The following is a 13,316-nucleotide window of genomic DNA, read 5'->3' on the forward strand; positions in this document are numbered from 1 at the left end:
TCTCTTGTTTGGATCCCTACCTTAAAAAACCTATCTCCCTTTCTTGTGCCTTGCTCTGACAGTCGATTTTCCAAACAGCCTCTGGATTTTTCTAAAATATAAATATCATTATGTTACCCTTTATTAAAACACCTTTTCTCATTCCTGATAGCCCTCAGTCAAGTATAATGGTCCTAGGATAGTGCACTGGACTGTCAGGCCCTGGCTTACATCTCCAATCTCACCTCTCTTTTCTTCTTGTTAATTCATAAGAACCTTCCATAACCAATTCGTTCACTTCCAGAGCTTAGTCAGTGCTTTCCCTCAGCCTGCGAACTGTTTTATCCTTTCTCCCTATACCATCACCCCTTCTACATTGCACAGCTAACCATTACCTGTCTTTTTAGATTCATTTTTATGTCACTTCTCAGAGAACATTTTATAGACGCAAATTCATTAGTCTGGGTGAAATGCTTCCTTATATTTAAGGGTTCCATGCTTGTGCTCTAGTACAGCACATACCAGTAAGTATGATAATTGAGTATTTACCTGCCTTCCTCCTCCACTTAGAATATAAGCTCTTGGGAGCATGAACTCTCTCATTCATCTTTATATTTCCAGAAGTTTGCTCCATGCATGAGCAATGACATGTACAAAATAAACATGTAAATAAGTTAATAATTCCTTGGATAACATCACATTCCCACATAACAGCTCAGAAGCAACGCGTTAAGAAAAAAGGAATAAGCAGTAGAGCTGTATTTTTCAAAGTGAAGTGAGAGAACTCCACAGGAGAGTTCTTTTTGCAAATAATGTTGGGAGAAACTACACAGTGACTTCCTCTTCAAATTCTAAATGCATCTTACCATGTAGAACACTCTCAAAAGTCCAGAATCAAAGACTCTCAAAAATTTCTTTTGTTTAAGAGAGACTGTGGTAGAGGGGCACCAGGTTGATTCAGTCAGTTGACATCCAACTTCGGCTCAGGTCATGATCTCACGGCTCATGAGTTTGAGCCCCTTGTAGGGCTCTGTGCTGACAGCTCAGAGCCTGGAGCCTGCGTCAGATTCTGTGTCTCAGTCTCTCTCTTTCTGCTCCTCTCCCGCTCACTCTGTCTGTTTCTCTCTCTCTCAAAAATAAATAACATTAAAAAAGAGAGAGAGAGAGAGAGAGAGAGAGAGAGAGAGACTGTGGTAGAGCCCCTTCCCTAAGGAATGTGCTAGAGGCCTCCACAGAACAAAGGAAAGCAATGTGGCCCAATCAACTCCTATACAGGCATACATAGCTCTGAAATGACTCTGTAACTTGGGCTGTGTCCAACTAGACTATATGTCATCATATATGGGAGACAAAGAGTAGAAATTGCATAAAAGGCTACATCCTGCTGTGCTCCGGGCTCAGTTTTTTGGGTACAAACCCACTGAACCTATGCTTGGCACAATGAATAAAATTGCTTCCTGGAAAGAAAAGCCTCTATGTCCCATCTCTCTGTGTGAGAATCCTGCTTCAAGACATGGCATTTATCTTGTTTATTTAAGAAGTAAACATCTGGCGGGGTGCCTGGGTGGCTCAATCAGTTAAGTGTCCAACTTCAGCTCAGGTCATGATCTCATGTTTTGTGAGTTCAAGCCCTGCATCGGGCTCTGTGCTGATAGCTTGGAGCCTGGAGCCTGCTTCAGATTCTGGAGTGTCCCTCTTTCTCTGCACCTCCTCGCTCATGCTCTTTCTCTCCCTCCTTCAAAAATAAATAAACATTAAAAAATAATTAAGAAGTAAACATCTCAGGGCTCCGAGGTGACTCCATTGGTTGAGTGTCCAACTTTGACTCAGGTCATGATCTCACAGTTTGTGGGTTCAAGCCCTGCATTGGGCTCAGAGCCTTAGAGTCTGCTTCTAATTCTGTGTCTCCCTCTCTCTCTGTCCCTTCCATGCTCATGCTCTGTCTCTGTCTCCCTCTCTCAAAAATAAACATTAAAAAATAAAAAAAAGAATTAAACATCTCAAGAGGCTGATTGTGAATATAAGTTAAATGAGCATATATGGCAAACAAAAAGCAAATCATATTTTAACAACACATATCAAAATCCTTGTACCTTGTGATGCATACTTTTCTATCTTTACAATAGTCAATATTAAATTTAAATCATGAAGTTTCCTTTTTATATATTGATATCCTCAAAAATTTATACATAGATTTGTTTTTATACATTGATTTCCTCAAAATTCTCAGAAATGTGTTGGAAAAATTTTTCCTTTGTTAATGGTCCTGAATTTCTTCTTCCTTCCTTCCTCCACCCCACTTCGTATCTCCCCTTCTGCTCCTCCTCCTCCCTTTTCTCATGATGACGATTATTTCAATATGTTAGTTTATAAAATCACATTTCTCTGTGATATGTGATGCATAAATTTTGTTGAAGAAACTGTGATATTTAATTTATACTTGTATTTTTAAATCAATTCTAGATTTTTGAAATGTAATGGAGAATAAAAATTGCTAGATAACTGTCTTTATATAAATAAAATAGTACTCAGATTTTATAAGATGCAGATGTTTAGAACATTATCATTTCTGTTTTCTACACCTAGAGGAAATATATATCAAGAATACATCATTCAATATAACAAAATGAATTACAAAAAAATAATCATTCGGATGTTTTTTAGTACTCCAAAGAGTATCTTAGACTCTTTTCGTTTCACTTCTTTCTTCAAGCTAAACCCCCTATTTATATCATAAATATATATCCAATAAAGACAAGGACCTCCTGACAGTATCCAGTATAGCCTTTTCTCAACCCACTTTTCCCCAAGGGATTAAGATACAATATACAGGGGTGCCTGGGTAGCTCAATCGGTTACCTGTCTGACTTCGGCTCTGGTTATGATCTCACAGTTTGTGAGTTCAAGCCCTTCATCAGGCTCCTTTTGCCATAAAGGAAGAGAAATGATGGAGTGAGCCTCTGCTTGGAGATTACACTCAAATTCCTGTTCAATAGTCAAGAGTGAGTGTTCTCACATGTGTTGCATAGAGGGTGGGACAGAAGAGAATAAGCAAGATAAATTTAAATGGTACCTAGTAAGACTGAAACAAGAAAATTACAAATGTATAAGACTGCTTTCTGTGAGAATAATTTCTGTGGCCTGCTTATGCTTTTAACCTAAGTGTCAGTATGAATGTGGTCATATATTTCAGATTAATATCATGTAGCATTACTGACTCACAGAGATATTTCAAGGAACACTGAGTATATTCTATTTTCTTGGAGATAGGGCAGGAGCCATGCACTTTGAGATTGTTTCTAATGTGATTTTACAACTCTTATCTTTCAATCAAGCTAATGGTAATGTTTATTAGTATTTATAAAATTTGATTTATGTAGTTTCTTATCAACTGGTGATATTATAATGATAAGCTCTATTATATAGTAAGTCATGATTATATCAACTAAAAGAACAAATTCCAAATCTATGGAATACTAGAGCAAACATATTCCGTTTTTAAGTTCACATTTTTTCCTTAATACAACTGTAGATACTGTCGACAATACAGTTAATTATATTAATGTTAATGATGTTAATTCTAAATATGTGCGTATACACACATATCCATATATATCCATATATATATATCCATATATATCCATATATATCCATATATATATCCATATATATATTCATATATGTATCCGTATATATATATATCCATATATATATTCATATATATATCCGTATATATATATCCATATATATGTATCCATATATATATCCATATATATACCCATATATATCCATATATATATCCACATATATATATATCCACATATATATATATCCACATATATATATATCCACATATATATATATATATATATATATATTCACTTGCTATAGGAACTTGCTTTTATTAGAATCACTTTTGAACAAAAGCTAGAGGTAGATTCATCTTAACAAAGTGGTTGAGAGCTACCTGACTCACACTTGAAGATGTGAGTACACTCTGTGAACAATTAACTTCAGCCAGGATTGTTGCCATAACAACAATTTTATATAATGAACTTTTTTTTCAGGTAACATTTAAATACTCAGGACTATGCTTAAATGATAATGAGAAAATTTAATAATACAAAGAGCAAATGCTTCCATTAGAATATTCCATACCTAGTAATTAGAGTAATAGTCTGAGACTGATGTTTTAAATAACAACAATTAACATTGATGAATTCTTAAAAGCATAATATTATTAAAAGCTACTCCACAATTCCCACTTGGTTTCTTAAAATCAATTGGAAATTGTTCCAAATAAGTTGAGGGAATCATTTAGAATAGGATGCTAACTAGATTCAACTTTTTTTAATTAATGAAGCTAATTTACCATAGTGAAATGATTGAATTTTTCAATAATCTTTTTTTTTAATTTTTTAACATTTATTTATAATTGAGAGACAGACACAGAGCATGAGCAGGGGAGGGGTAGAGAGAGGGGGAGACACAGAATCCGAAGTAGGCTCCAGGCTCTGAGCTATAAGCACAGAGCTGGCTGTGGGGCTCGGACTCACAAATTGCGAGGTCATGACCTGAGCCGAAGTTGGTCTCCCAACCAACTGAGCCACCAAGCGCCTCTCAATAATCCTTTTTAATTTAAGTTTTTAGGATATTCTACTTTTTTCATTTGTAATTATTAAAAAATACAGGTAATGTGTCTCCTACATAATCTAACCAAATATAAGTTTAATTTGGTTAATGTAATACTTAGGATACTTTCAGCACTGCTCTGAAACCAAAAGCAATCATATGGTTGATAAAATAATTTAAGTCATTTAAAGAGAAAAAAAACACATAATTTCATATTACATTTTTCCCTGCTATTCTGTATATATCCATAAATGAAAAACTAAAAGGAAGTGAAAATAGTGGCTCTCTGCATCTACAATATATAATTGTAATTTTTTTTTACAAAAAATCCATGAGTCAGAAGTGTAGGGGTTTACCAGTCAAAATTCCTCAACTTTTCTGGAATTCAAGTTGTTCTGACCATCAACGTGTTAAATAAATGACCATTATCAACTTAAAAGTTATGATTATAAAATCCATCTTAAGGCCAATGGTCAGAACCAACCAGAACCAGATATTTTGTACAGGTGGATTGATTTCAGAGGTGTATCTATCAAATGGTCAAAGCAGAGCAAGCAGTCAGAAGCAGTGAGGAGAGAGATTTAGAAATCTTAGAAATGGAGTAGTTGTAAATGTTTAGAAGTGTGACTGACACATAGCTAATATATGTCAAATGCCCCTAAACATTGCAGTTCTATTTGTTTCTTGGTGTGTGAGTTGCCTTTCTACTAACAATTTCACTAGTAGAGAACATAGTGATTTGTTATTTTCAAGCTATATTATTCCACAAACAAAGTGCAGATGCAGAATGGCTGTGTAATGATGTGATAAATCAGTCAATTTGAAGCTGACAGAATATCATTAGTGTTGCTTTTATTTAATAGTGGGAATAAGAGCGTTCTTAAAATTGATCCCTAGGTAATGACTGAAGATAATTGAGTTAATATTGAATTTTGCATAGAATGATAGGCTGCAAATCAATAAAACCACTAATCAAAATGATAAAATATTTCAAAATTTATCTTTCTAGACATGTTCATAAAAATAATTTAAAATTTAAGTTATATAACATGGCATTATCATAGTATTTCACATTTTGATATAGGACATACACTCTTATTAAGTATTATGAGCACACTTTAACAATGTGATGTTTTTAAAAGGATTTTGAGCAAGGCTATTTTCCATTTTCTTTTTATCTCCAATGTATATCAACAATATTGCATTTAACTGCCATAAAATGTATTTTTATACACTTCAATACTATATATTCTCTAACCAGATACTAATATTTTTCATCTGACTTAAGATTATGTTTACATATATACATACATTATATATATTTATATTAAACTCAAAGATGTAATGAGAGGCAGAAACAGAAAGAAAGCTGTTTGTAATCAATTTTCAAGATTGTGTTCTGAATGTTTGCTTATTACAGTAGTTATTCCAGACTCAGAATATTTTCTTTTGGACACCACAAGATAAAGAGGGTTTGCTCCAAGATAATTCCACAAGCAAATTTAGTCTGTGTCATAGCCAAACAGAAGTTCTATTTATACCAAGTACTATTAGTACCAAGGTTTCATTCATTTTTTTCTATGTAAAATATATGTGGGCCTCCTAGGAAGTTGACCTTATCTATAAAGGAGAAGATTCCCCTAAGAGTGAGGAAAATAGTCCTTTGTTCTGAGTTGTTGCTGCTATGTTTTCTAGTTCATTGAATGGAACCAAAGAAAAAAGCTGTGATCTGAGCTATGGAGTAAGAGAACTCTTAAACTTATTTTCAATGACCTCTCCTTAAGATATAAAAAAAAGTGTGTGAGCATCTCTTAGTATATGTCATCATGTACTATGCTAGATAGGCAAAAGTAAGAACTTATATTAAACAGCAGATTCCAACTCTTAAATTTTATTTCCTAGGGCCACTAAATTTTATGTCACTAAGCATGATGAGGTCACCGACTCAGTGGAAAGTAGATATACACACCTAATAAGTAGGTATTAGGAGTTTGTAAGGAAATGATAAAACACACAAAAAAAATAAGTAAGTAATAAATACACACATATATACATACATAAAACATAAATCCTACTTCTAACGAGTCCTATTTCCAAAGATAGCAGTAGTTTTCAACATCTCTTACTATTTTTAAAAATGTTTATTTATTTTGATAGAGAGACAGAGAGCACAAGCATGAGAGGAGCAGAGAGAGAGGGAAGGAGAGAATCCCAAGCAGTGTTCACACTGTCAGCACAGAGTCTAAAGTGGAGCTCTATCTCATGAGCCTGTAAGATCATGACCTGAGCTGAAGTCAAGAGTCAGATGCTTAACCAACTGAGCCACACAGGAGTTCCAGCATCTCTTACTATTGTGTTCATCCACATTGACCAGATCAAGACTTGAGTCTTTAACTTCCCACTTGAACAAGTGACAAGTTGGGAGAACAATAGTTGATAAGCCAAAGTCTTTGACAAATTCTTACCAGTGAATTCACTACTAGGTGCATCATTCTCATAGAGAGTGTGGGTAAGCTACCATGACATTAAGACATGAATATGAAATTTTGGAGTCACTAAATTCCATGTCCACTGTATCCCTTGTAGATACACCTACTGTTCAGACAGAAAGATACTAACAGTACTTTCAACTCACTTGGATGGGTTTAAAGGAATTATCTTTATACCCTTCTTCGTCTAGGTAACTCGAATTCTTCTTAACAAAGAGTCAACTAAAGGTGGAAGGAAACATGGATGTTAACTGATTGCACTGAATGGTAGCAGAGAGCCAGGGAAATAGCAAGAAACAGGGAAATAACCCCTCTTAGAAGATGTGAGAGGTAAAAACCAAAAGGGAACTTAAGGCACTTAGGGTTCTGTTAGAGATGAGGCAAAGATTCCAGGTTCAGTATCTTTATGTCAACTTCTTGTAACCAATTAGACTGGGATAAAAATAAAATGAGATGTCAACGTCACACCTGTTGTAAAACTTACATAAAAATGATTCATATTCAAGGAATCCTGAACCCATACATACTTGTAGCCTATATTTATTTTGTTGAAAGATTTTATGAGGTACTTATTTGTCAATTACAGAATTGGAATAATCTAACTGTAAACAAAAAATTATACATAATAGTAAATTTTAATAAATCTTGCTTTCTTCTTTCATCCTTTTTCTTTCTTTCCTTTTCTTCCTCTTATCATCACTGTTTCTCTTCCTCTCTTCAGCTTGTAGTAAACATCTGTTTATTCTGAGTTTCTGTGCTAGGCAATGTAGGATACATGCATGTTTATGGGTGTGTATTATATATATGCATATGTGCATGTGATACGTATCTCTCTCTCTTTCTCTAACCTTCTCTCTCTCTCTCTCTCTCTCTCTCACACACACACACACACACACACACACACACACACACACACACACACACACATATGTATCAGTGGTTTTTAATTAAGAATGAGTTTTGCTCAAGGTGCCTGGGTGGCTCAGTTGGTTAAGCAACTGACTTCAGCTCAGGTCATGATCTCGTGGTTTGTGTGTTCAAGTCCCACATTGGACTCTGTGCTGGCAGCTTAGAGCCTGGATCCTGCTTCGAATTCTGTGTCTCTCTCACTCTCTGACCCTCCCTTGCTCATGCTCTGTCTCTCTCTCTTTCAAAAATAAATTAACATTATAAAAAGAGAGAGAAAGAATGAGTTTTGCTCACCAAGGAGTATTTCACAATGTGTAGAGACCATTTTGATTGTCACAATTGGTGAAGGTTGCTATTGGCATCTAGTAGGTAGAGGCTGGGGATGCTGATAAGCACTCTAAAATGCACAGGATAGACTCTTACAACAAAGAATGATATGGTCCAAAATGTGAGTAGTGCCTACTCATGATTTTTCACCTGCCTACACTATGGATCACACTATTGGGATACTCAATAGTAGTGCTATAGCTGGAATATATTGGACCCCTAATTGGGATGAGACTGAAAGAGAGATTGATTTAAGGGACTGGAGAAGAATGAGGAAAACAAGTGCTTGTATCAAGGACTGTCCCTGTATCAAGGACTGTCCGAATACATAGCCCTTAAAAATACATGTGTAGGACCAGCCATCTAAACCTCTAAGTGCTAGTTCTTTGAATGCTGCTGACAGACTTAGTGTACAGAATGATTCTGAAAAATCAATTTATTTGCCACAGCCACTTGATTCCAAGATAAATTAACACCAGAACAGGGGCTTTTCAACTTCTGGAATTACAGGTCATTAATACATTTTTTTGTGAAGAAGACAAGAAAGTGAGAAAGGATGACAATGGAAGGCAGGGCCTGCTGTGGAGCTTTCCACATATCGAGCATACAAACCCTACATTGATTCTGGCATAATTTTATCCAGGGCATACATTAACAATGATGAAAGTAAGCAGTGATATAATAAACACATGGAATAAAGGAAAAGTACAGTCAGTTTCCTGAATAAAGTCACTGAAGGTTTGGAGACTAATTATCTCTCCACTTGTAGGAGCTTAGAGAAGAGCTGTTATAACAGGTCTGAGTGATGTCAACAGAAGAACAAGCTGACATATGCCAGCAACCTCCAGAGCCTGCCATTTATAACATGTCTACTTCTCTGATCAGTAAGTTTATAGGTTTATGGATGTAGTCTGCTCCCTGACCCAATAAATAGTTAAGAGTATTACAGAAACAGGGACACTCTCTATTGGACATTCTGTGCTGGTCACGATGAATGCTGACTATGTATGTCTGTCCTAAGCCATCAGATAATGAGGGTTAGGGGTGAGGGGTTATGTTTACTTGACTAGATGCCTGTCTATATTTTTTCCCCAATAAGCCCTGTATCTTCACTAATGGTGTTTGCCATGTGCCCTTTACACAGGGTTTTCAGTTCTTTCCACACTCACTCCTGTGTTGACCAGATGCCTTTTGTGATCATTTGAGCTGAATTCTTGGTTAACTAAGTATTATCTTCAAAATATTTTTTCACTTCTCAAATATGAATCTTATTTCCCTTCAGCCAAATTTCAGGATTCCCTTTTATTTATCTGACATGGATTACCAACCATGGTTATAAACTTTATTTATTATTTTTCAATCAACACCAACCGTACATAGGCTTCTTTACCTGGAGACTTGAAAAGATAATGTACCAGATAACCTCAAATAATTCACTGAAATATTAAACAATCATTGTTGTCCTCCTTTCCCTAACATCTGCATGTTATTTGGACCCTTTGTGGATTAAGCTAAAGGGGAAATAATTTAAATGATTGAAAATGGGTCTGTAATAGAATCATATTTGGCTTTGATGGGACTTTAACAACCAGTCAAGATGTAAGATATAACAAGCAGCCTTGGTTTTCTCTGTCAGTTGGTCCTGAAAACTGTTCTGCATATTGCCAATGAAGTGCTATGTTGTGACAGTTTTGCTAATGGAATGAGTCAGAAACTGTTTGGGAACTCCAGACAACAACTTGAGAGCGGTTGCCTTTTCTCTTTGTCTCTGTCTTAATTAACCACAATTCCAAACCTTGTGAGCTATTTTCCAATAAGCCAATACATAAAGGGGTATCAAGAGTGCAGTACATTTCCCGCAGATTTGAAAGCCTTACAATTTCTAAAGCAGATCTGCTCAATATGTTTCACATAGAAATAAACCAAGTGGACCTTTATTTTCATTTTAATTGCTAGCACTGGCCATTTTAAGGGGAGGAACCATTTTTTGATTAAACTAATTTTTCAGACACTAAAATAAATTGCACTGAAGCATGCAACCTTTCCAAATCTATTTTTTTAATTGTCAACATAACACACTGCGTTATTTTAGACCTTAAACATAATTAAATGTCAGAAAATGTCATATGAGTTTTGTTTCAGTAATGATTTGTTAATTATTCTACCAGGGTACTTAAAAATTCTTTAGATATCATAGTCTTTGCTTCAAGATCCTCAGACTTTGTTAAGTATATAATCATTAAATGAGCTTCTGCACTTCCTTTAGTATCTTTATTTTCTGGTTCTTTAGGCACAGGAGAACAGCTTCAGCATGACCAAAAATCCAAATACACAAGGCATATTAGAGTACCTTGTCTCTTTTACATAAACCTTACCAGATAGAAAATTACAAATGAACTGGGTCTACTAAAGTGGAAACAAAGTACATATTCATCTATTTATCAGTCTATCTGTCTTTCTCTAAGCATCTATACAAGATGATTTATTAATCCAGAATCATGAGAACTTGGGTTCTGAGCATTAAGCACTCTCTCTCTCTCAGATAACAACTATAACAGCCTTAAATGTTGCCAGATTGAGCAATCATTTATTTGTGTATATGGGATATCAGAGGGCCACCCAACTTGCCTAATTCCATGATACTTGAAGTCTTTTAATAAGAACAAAATTGTATATTCTGCAGTACAAGGTCAGACACAAACTTCAAATACATCTAGGAAAAAGAAACACTTTGATTTGAATTCACACGTACATACAAGTGATTGACATGAGAACCTTTCCTGACAAATTTTGATAGGTGAGTATTTGAGTTACTTGTTGAGAGAGCATCAAAGAGGAAGAATACTGAAGATGAAAGTTTGCCTTGAAACAACTCTACATATGTTTCATATACGAAGTCACTTAAAAATATGCAACTTTAGAAGATTAAGTTTTCCCAATTCTACCTCAGTACTAACTGCTTTGATTTGAATCATTGTCATTTTTTCACTATAGTCGAAAAACTCAGGTCAGTTAACACTAGAATCTCCTGGTTTAAGAGTGTTAGCCTATAGATTTTGATGCGGGAAAGATAAAAATAAACACAGAATCCTATGATACTTTATGTCTTTCCAGGTGATTCTGCTACATTTTCAAGGGTGAGATTCATTCCCTAAAGCCTTAAAATCATTTGGTTCATCCTCCATGATGAAAGCATTCAGAACAAATCTCACCTTATCACTGTCCTTAAGATCTGCTCAGAATTGTTTTACACTGCTTTGACTATCTGGCTTCAACTATTCCAGACCCTCTATACATCTTACCAAAGTTATTCTCTCCAAGCCACACTCAACTGTTTGATGTTTTCTAAGTTATCCATGCTTTTTCATGCTCAATGAAGCCCAAATCCCACAAGTTGTATTGCTTCTCAGCTCCAATCCACTTGTCTTTACCCTACTTTGTGAGACTTAACTCTGTATTTTTCCATGACCACCTGGTGCAATGTAAGGCTTTGTCAATAAAGGACGCAGGAAAGCCACTGCAAGACCATAACAAAGAATAGGCTTCTCTTTTTGGTCCAGAGGGATTCCACCTTCCTCCTGTAACACAGCAGCTAGTGGCTAAAGGGTGGTCTAGCGACACTCACTCTCCATCTTCTGGACCGACTCTTGCCAGCAGGCACCGCAGTGAGCACTTCACCCACACAGCCCTGGTTCTTGTGGACCAACTCTGGTCTAGCAGGTTTCTTAGTCCCATACGAGGCTGTGCCCCAAACCATCTTGAGCCCCGACTTTCTGGTATATTTCTTCACCAGCAGCAAGTCTCTTGTTCACACTCTCCAATGAGGTTTGACCCTTATTCTGGGGTTGGGTTGGGAGTTGGGGTGGTGCACTTTTCAAATTTGTTCCACCTTTGGGTGTTCTCCCTCATTCTTAGAGGTAGTAGCACTTTCTGTATTTATTATTTCTTTATACTTCTCAGTTCTCTTTTTCCTCTTTTAGCCCAAAATGTGGCTAAATGTTAATGGTTAACAATTCTATTTTCCTGTTCAGATTAACGAATGTGGTTTCTGTCTTCTGATTAGACTCTGATGAACACACTTTTCTTTTTACCTGGTATCTTCCCCCCCGCCCCTTTTATGCTGATATCTTTCAACAAGATACAATGTAAGATCTCTGCCAGACCTAAATCCCTTCTGTGTTGCTGTGGGCCTCAGGCAAAGTCAGTCACTTCTCATTATTCACTGTGTGCAAACATATATTTGTAATACTTATCAAAATGGATACTTTGAACTGAAATTACATCTATACATATTCCCTCCTTCTTTATATGTGGAGGTACTGACTAATATACCATGTCTTTTTTAAAATCTTTCCTACTCCAAAGGTTAACACAATAGGTTTTTTTTTTATTTATTTTTATTTTTTTTTCAACATTTTTTAATTTATTTTTGGGACAGAGAGAGACAGAGCATGAACGGGGGAGGGGCAGAGAGAGAGGGAGACACAGAATCAGAAGCAGGCTCCAGGCTCCGAGCCATCAGCCCAGAGCCTGACGCGGGGCTCGAACTCACGGACCGCGAGATCGTGACCTGGCTGAAGTCAGACGCTTAACCGACTGCGCCACCCAGGCGCCCCAGTAGGTTTTTAATAAATATCATTACTTGAAGAAAAGCATGTTAAGAAGCATGCATTAAAGCCCAGTGAGTCCCTTAGATTTGTCATTTTGATTGTAAAGAGACATCAGAGCTAGCATTAGATGTTTTGGAATTTGGTGCAATATGCACAATATTTTAGTAACTTATAGCATATTACGTATGTTTCTTCCTTGTGTTATACCATGTATTTTAAGAAGTACTATGGGGAGGAGCCAAGATGGCGGAACAGCATGGAAGCTTTTTGTGTGTCTCACGTCTGTGAAATACAGCCAGACCAACAATAAAACATCCAACACACCTAGAAAACTGATTGGAGAATAAACACAACAATCTGCACAACCTGA

This window comes from Panthera tigris, chromosome C2 (assembly GCF_018350195.1).
Source record: "Panthera tigris isolate Pti1 chromosome C2, P.tigris_Pti1_mat1.1, whole genome shotgun sequence".
Taxonomy (NCBI): Eukaryota; Metazoa; Chordata; class Mammalia; order Carnivora; family Felidae; genus Panthera; species Panthera tigris.